The sequence below is a fragment of the Amblyomma maculatum genome, chromosome 7 (assembly GCF_055883805.1).
Source record: "Amblyomma maculatum isolate TAMU_Amacu chromosome 7, ASM5588380v1, whole genome shotgun sequence".
Lineage (NCBI taxonomy): Eukaryota > Metazoa > Arthropoda > Arachnida > Ixodida > Ixodidae > Amblyomma > Amblyomma maculatum.
The window spans coordinates 34,755,750-34,763,133 of record NC_139350.1 but is presented as its reverse complement, the minus strand read 5'-3'; the positions used below and the strand labels follow the sequence as shown (position 1 = coordinate 34,763,133).

The 7,384-nt window shown below is 45.1% G+C and overlaps 1 long non-coding RNA gene across 1 annotated transcript; it reads left to right on the top strand.

The window, feature by feature from the left end:
• Positions 1 to 1,498: 1,498 nt before the first annotated feature.
• LOC146182957 (uncharacterized) lies at positions 1,499 to 3,422 on the top strand. The gene is made up of 2 exons (XR_014708698.1): positions 1,499 to 2,711; positions 2,862 to 3,422. It is a non-coding gene; the product is annotated as an uncharacterized LOC146182957 (long non-coding RNA).
• The last annotated feature ends 3,962 nt before the right edge of the window (positions 3,423 to 7,384 follow it).

Below are 7,384 nucleotides of genomic sequence, written 5' to 3'. Positions count from 1 at the left end.
CCGCCACACCCTCTCCCTCTACTGCCACTCTTTCCCAATAGGGTATCGAGGGCCCCGCCGGGGTGGTGCAGTGGTAAGACGCCCGACCACTGTGCCGGAGTACCCGGGTTCGAACCTGACCTCGGCGGCTGCGTTTCGATGGAGGCGAAACCAAGAGGCGTCCGTGTGCTGTGCGATGTCAGCGCACGTTAAAGATCCCCAGGTGGTCGGAATTACTCCGTAGGCCTCCACTACGGCTCCTCTTTCCACATTCACTCCCACCTTCCTCCCTTTCCTTACGGCGCGGTTGCGGTGTCCACAGAAAACAAGTGAGACAGTTACCGCGCCCTTTCCCTTCCTATAAATAAATCAGGGTATGGAGGAAGGAAACAACTTCCTTCCTCCATGCAATAGGTTGTAATTCTGGCTCCGGCCCGCGGCTACGTTGCGAAGTTATTCTCTAGCAGCATGGCCTCCGAGATATGGAGGCCATGCTAGCAGACGCTCCTCGCACATGTGGAGCAGACGCATGCAGGCAACTTCCGCAAATTTTAATGGTCTTGAAGGTGTTTAATACAAACAGAAAATCAAAAAAGGGCTAGGCTACGAATGCGAAAGCGCGCCTGTATATGTTTCGCGTGCGCGTAACGCATGTATTGGTTTCCGGCGTAATGCTAGCGCCACCACTCAGCAAAACAGATAGCCAAATTCAATACTATGGAGAACGGTGCTATGGAGATAGGCGCGACGCTGCAGGCACTGTTCTCCAGGAAGCACTGAAGCATGGAAGAAGCCTAGAGGAAGATATAGGGAGAAAAATAAACATGATAGCCACTGCTACTAGCCCGTTTTCAAAGGGGACGCTTCTATATTTCATCCATCCATCCATCCAAGCCTGCCCCCTCCATGCACTCAAGGAATATTCTAGAGCACTTTAGTATGGTGGCTGAAGTATTCTAGAATATTGGGCAGTGTGACGACCGGCGCCGGAGAGCAGGGCGCGACGTGCAACAGGGGTGCCACGTTCGCCGGTCGGCGCATAGCAGCCGCGGGGATAGCGGGGGTACAGAGGAGGGGCGCAGTTCTCATTGGAGCTATTTTGACACGCTACGCAAATGGTGCGATATTTAATAAAGGGGCTACTTATTACAAGTGCTTAAACTCATCCCTGCCATTTCATTACGTTAATCTGGAGACGCCGTGGTCGCTTGGGCAGTCCTACGGAGCAGCGCGCCATGTTTTAATCACTATTTCAAACTCTTTCAACATTTCTTCCTGCGGACAGCCATAAATCGTCCAGATAAGAAGAATGTAAAGGCGAGCACCTGTCCTCACTTCTTAACTAGTTGTGATAAAGTGGAAATTCTCATTGGCTTTTAATACAAGTGAGAAGCAAAACACGGAGCCTGGTTACTTTTGGCAAAGACGGCACATTCGTTTTTCTTGGCAAAATCCCCCCTGTTGGGCTCCTCGGGACTGTCGCCGTCAGATGTCGGCTGCTCTTCATGAGGTAAACACCGTCTCCGCTTCGCTGCATGAAATGTCTGTTCACTTTCTTTGGCAGCGACTTTGAAACTTGTTTTGGTGCTTCCGGAAAGATGGTCGGAACGGCGTCATCAGTAAGCATGTGACCGTCCTCTACTCTAGTTCACCGTTGATTGTTTTATACGTGCGCTGAATGAAAACTTGTTCAAAATAGCGCTCGCACACAACGCTTGCTTCGTTCAGTACTCTGTCTGCTTTCTTGATGTTCTGTGACCAAATCTCACAGCGATCGGCGTCGATGGATACACGGAAGAGAGAGGAACTCCCTTGCACAAGCTGTAACCGCTGTTGCAGCCCGGCACTGTCCCTTGTGTCGCGTCGTCTTTCCGTCGTCGTGCACGCATTGCTTAGATGTTCCAAGTGGAGAGCACAGATGAAGTTTCAACAACACACCAAGAAAGCGCTACAAACGGCGAAAAACATGCAGAACAACGAAATACGAATTCCTCAAATCAACACGCGAAGACGGTCTGCGCTCATCTTTGCATGCAAGCGAATGGAGCTCGGCTCGGCAGCGGCGCACCGCACCCCTTGGCACACCTGTTACTGGCAGCGCCCCCTGGGTGTCACGCGCGCTTTCATCGCGGCGGCGACCTCGCTCCTCTATTGTTCCCTGGCGCGGACGACACACTGCCCAAGATTCTAGAGCACTGTAGCATAGCTGAAGTAACGCAAGATATTTGCAAGAACATTGTGGCCAGCAGAACGGACAAATCCTTCCTCCATGAACTCTGCTACAAAACGTGACAGCGCATTCCTTTCGCATGAATGAAGAAATTATTTCTATTTTAAATTTAATTCAAGCTGTTTAAAAGAACGCAGATAAAGATATTTTACATGTTTTTACCTTGATTATTTTATATGCATACCAACGTTAACGTTGTTACGAACAGTGCCTATTGGCTAAAGGGACCACGACCGCCATTGACCCCAAGGCGGATGTGGGAAGCTTTTTCATAAGGCTGTTTCACATAATGACAATACCCGAGAGAAACATTTCTATTCAGTCACAATGTCGTTGCGGCGCGAATACGACGGCAACAACTCCATTGCTGCTGAACTCCCTTCTCTCCATCCTGGCTTCTACGAGATGTGGCCTCTACCTACTGGGGCATCAAGAGCTCTTCTCAATCGTCTCAGCAGCACAATGCATGGGGTCATTCTGCGCCTCGTCTAGGCTCCAGAAGGTAAACAGGAGCGAAGCGCCGAACTAATTAAGAGCATAGACCGTTTGTTAATTGGCGGGAGTGGGTCAGGAGCAGTAGGTTTTCATAAGACCAAGATAACTCGCCTTGCGTCTGAGTTCCATTGGCTGAAGCTTTGCCTTTCGGACGCAGGGGTGGCCGTACCCGAAACGCCGCTGGATTTCTGCTACCCGACCGTGAAACTTGGCGTGCCCTGCAGGATCTACGTAGACCACGCCGGGAACATGAACCGCAAGTTCGTGCACCTCGCGGCCAGGGACCCCATGCCTAACTCGGACATATAATTCAAGAGCATTGTGCAACCCCACTCGACCCGTCGCGCGTTAATGTCTACCTGGCCCGTTTCACGAAAGACTCTTTACCGCTCTATGGTTCTCGAGTACACGGGAGGCTCCTGGAGTGCTCTCTTTGTGGACTACGGCAGCTGCGAGTTTCGACATGCTCAAGCAGCCTGCGTTCGCACTCCCTTGCAGTGTCCCGTTGGGAGACTTTCTTGGAGGTCGCCAAAGACAGCTGTTGTGATTTATTTCATAATGATTTCGTATTTTTTGTCCTAGTTCTTAAATGCTAAATAAATTCGTTATAAATATACCAAGAGTTCAACACTGCATATTTTTACAAATGTGTTAAAACTATGCTTTTTGCCTGTACAGTATATTTCTAACATATAAAAGATGGGTTTTCTGCTTGTTATGCCGGGTTCACAAAATCTTCCACCAATAGACTGACAATGTATACTTTTAAGGCATTACTAATGTACTCGTGACATATTTTTCATGCTGGCAAAAAGTATCCTTGGAATACATTAAAAATACATAAAAAATAGGATGCTCTCATATTTTAATAGCATTACAAATATATTGCCACTATATTTTCCAAACCAAAAAAATATAATAATATATTAAAGGTATAACTTTCTGCCATTCTCGGAATGCACTGAGAATAGATGAAAAATGCACTGAATGTGTGTTGCTACTGTATTTTCCGAAAGAAAAATATACTAATATATTAAAAGTACAAATTCCTACCATCCTCGAAATACACTAAAGATACATAAAAAATATGATTCAGTATGCTTTTGATGCCTTACTTAAATGCACCAAAAATATAGCTGGAAAACGCTTAGAATATGCCTCGCTATTTTGCGAACTGGCTATCGAGAAACATAAATCAAGGGCAATATCGACAAACACTTTAATTGTGTCCATTGTCGTGACCCTTTTTCATGTCCCTTGGTTGACAGTTTTCAAAAGTCAATATTACTTGGACTGACTTACCTTTATTTCCATCCCTGTATTTTACCCACCCAGTCTGAATATATGTGACACAACTTCCTTTATATCTTTATTTGAGGCATTTGCGTGCAATGTTCCGCCACGATGGTAAAGTGGTTAGGGCGCTCGACTTCCTTGCCCAAGAATACGGGATTGAATCCCGACCGCAGCGGCAACTTTTCGATGGAGATGGAAAGTGATGTCGGTGCACGTTAAAGAACCCCAGGTGGTCGAAATTTCCAGAGCCCTCCACTATGGCATCTTTCAGTCTGGGTTGCTTTTGGATGTTAAACAAACCAAACAATTTGCCTCATGACGCATAAAAAGGGCCTGAAAGAGCTTGACGTGGCTATGCCCCCTTGGCAGTACTCGCAGCAAACAACAATTATTGCCATACCATACCACACATCAATAATCAGAATACAGTTCATGGAAAGGAAATACAGCTGTGCCAATCTATTTATGCAGTTAGAAGCAATGCTACAATACACCAGTATAAAGAGTAACAAAACACTGATCTCGTGCTAAACGAAAGCAAGTAAAAAGTCGACAGCAGATCTGGATAGGTTCCAAACTTTGGATGCAACGTGGACTGAAAAGAAAAAAAATAAGACAAAAAAAGGCTTTTTAAGATTCAAATTAGCAATCATATACTGCAACAAGCACTAGCTCTAGAAACCAGATGGTTTGTTCCTTCCTAACAATGTTATGAATGATGATGAAACAAAAGTGAAAACAACTGAGCTGGATTTGGAAACTGCAATGTTTGAAAATCACTATTTGAAATGCAGACTATGGCAAAGCCACCAACCTGTAATGGCAACCACAATGGGGCATTTCGTGTTTTATTTGATCCTGAAATGAATATAATAGTTACATTTTTCAGAATAAACAAGTGCATGCTAGAATCTTGGAAGCACAACTTTTTTTTTATCACAGCATGAGAAGTGAAACATACTTCCTTTTCTTAACACTTTACTTGCTTTCTTCAATGCACTCTCCACATTGTTGCATTTGCGACGCTCCAGACCATAGATTCAGGTAGGTGGAAAAATTTGGACATCGCATGAACTGAAGAGGAAGGAAACAAGACACAAATTAAAGAGGGCTTTTTAACATTTAAAACAATCAAATACTGTAACAAATATGGCAGCCCCTATTAACGAAAAATAAGTGAATGAAATTCTGAAATGCAGCCCGAATCTGGCCAGGTTAGAATAACAGTACCGCCCCTACATTCTAAATAAGCACTATTAGCAGTGCTGTACAACTGTGAACATAGCATAGTCAAGCCCACTTATTACGAAGACGAATGTCAAATGGATTGCTTTTGTTAGCTGCGAATAAATGGACTTCTCTGGCTACTGCATAAAACATAGTTTCGGAACACCTTTAAACACTGTGTACAACGCAAACTTTTTTTCAAAAAGCTGACACTATCAAGCCACTTTCCAAGCTCTTCTGAGCTGTTAGGTCCTAGTCCAGGCACTTTCAGAGGACAAGCTCCTCTAGAAACGTGGCAAGTGATTGAGGTGTTCACAAGAACCAGTTGTAGGCAACCTTGCCCTCGATCCTTGACAAAGTTGCAAGGACGCAGTGACAAGCAAAGCTTCCCTACCACAGTACCCGTCTATGCAGAACATCCAGTATGCATCAGCTTTGTGAAAAGGGCTATAGCCATGCATTAGGCTCCAAATAAATTGATCAGTTACCGCAGCTACTAGGTAACTGATCAATTTTGCCTAAAAGTACAGCCACTTAAACCTACAAATCAGGTGAGAATTAGTACTCCAAATGAAAACCATTCTCTATACTGTCTGACCACAGTCTTCATTGATTGGTGTGCACATCTGGGTCCGTCTACACTATAATAACGGAGAGTGCTGTGATCGATTGGGCACTTCATGCAAGCAACATCACCACGTTGGCCACCAAGGCATATCTCTTGTATGTTACTGAAAGCTTCTCACGTCTCTTCCAGAAATTGATCACCGTCACGCACAATAGTTTGTGTCAACGCTAGCAGGGTTTCCGCTTACCACACTTGTTCCACTCTAGGTGCCTTAACCAAGCTGGCACATAAGCATATGGCAATTGGTCTTAAAGCTAAAACATTCTATTCGATCTTCGTGCTGGAGTGTGAAGCATGCCTTTTTTGACGGTAGCGGCAAATTCACAGTATCTACAGTAGTGCAGTCACAGTTGTTCATTATATTTGAGATGCAATGCCATATGCCAAATACATATTTTGGTGGTAGATCTACCCATACTTCATAACATCAAATGTTCATTATAATTGCGTCCATTAAAAGTGGGTTTGACTACATACCAAACACACACTGCATATGATTGGCATAAGAATGAAATCCTCATTCAGGTCGGAATGGGGGGGGGGGGGCATGAAACATGTAGTTACATCAAGCGCTTCTACCTCGTGTGTTCTAAACTTAGTCCTCAGCAACTAATATGCACAGTACCATTTTAAGGAGTGCCCATGATATCACAGAGAGAATATTTTTAGTGGAACCCGAATATACCGAACTCGAAGGGGACCATGAAATAGTTTCATAAATCAATAATTCCATATACAGAAATCTGCTTGAGACACCGCCTGCGATTGTGAAAAATGATACTGTATTTGTCGCGTAATCAACCCACTCGCATTGTGAGCCCACACTCCACTTTTGCTCCCGAGAATTTGAAAAAAATAATAATGAAGCGTGTCCCTCCGTTTCGGCCGTTGCATCCACAGCTCATATTAGAAGCGCGTCAAGCTGCTGCGCAGCGATAACGTCACGGCGTGTTTACCTTTTTTTACTATACTTTTGACAGCTACTGCGGTGGCAGAGAGCGTACTTGGAGTGCCCGTGATGGCTTGAGTGCACATCATCATCATCATCATCAGCCTGATTATACCCACTGCAGGGCGAAGGCATCTCCCATATTTCTCCACTTAACCCGGTTCTGTGCTAGCTGCATCCACTTGACCCCTGCGAACTTCTTACTCTCATCCGCCCACCTAACTTTCTGCCGCCCCCTGCTACGCTTTCCTTCCCTTGGAATCCAGTTTGTTACCCTCAGCGACCATCCTCTTGAGTGCACAAGCCTGGTTCAATTTATCACGCCGCGCTTGGGGCGGGCTAGTCCACTGCCACAAAATTATTGGAAAGCGTGATAGATGCAAATGACGTTTGAGGCGAACAATGCTAAAAGGCGGTGTCATGATCGCAGCTGACCGCATGCTTTAATTTTTTCATAGATGCAAGAATGGACGACTCTCGCAAAAAAAGAAAAGAGTTGTATTGTGCAGTTAAACCTTGCAATAGTGTCTACAGTTTTCCAAGCATCGCACCTTGTTTCTAGAGCGTCACCAAGTAGAGA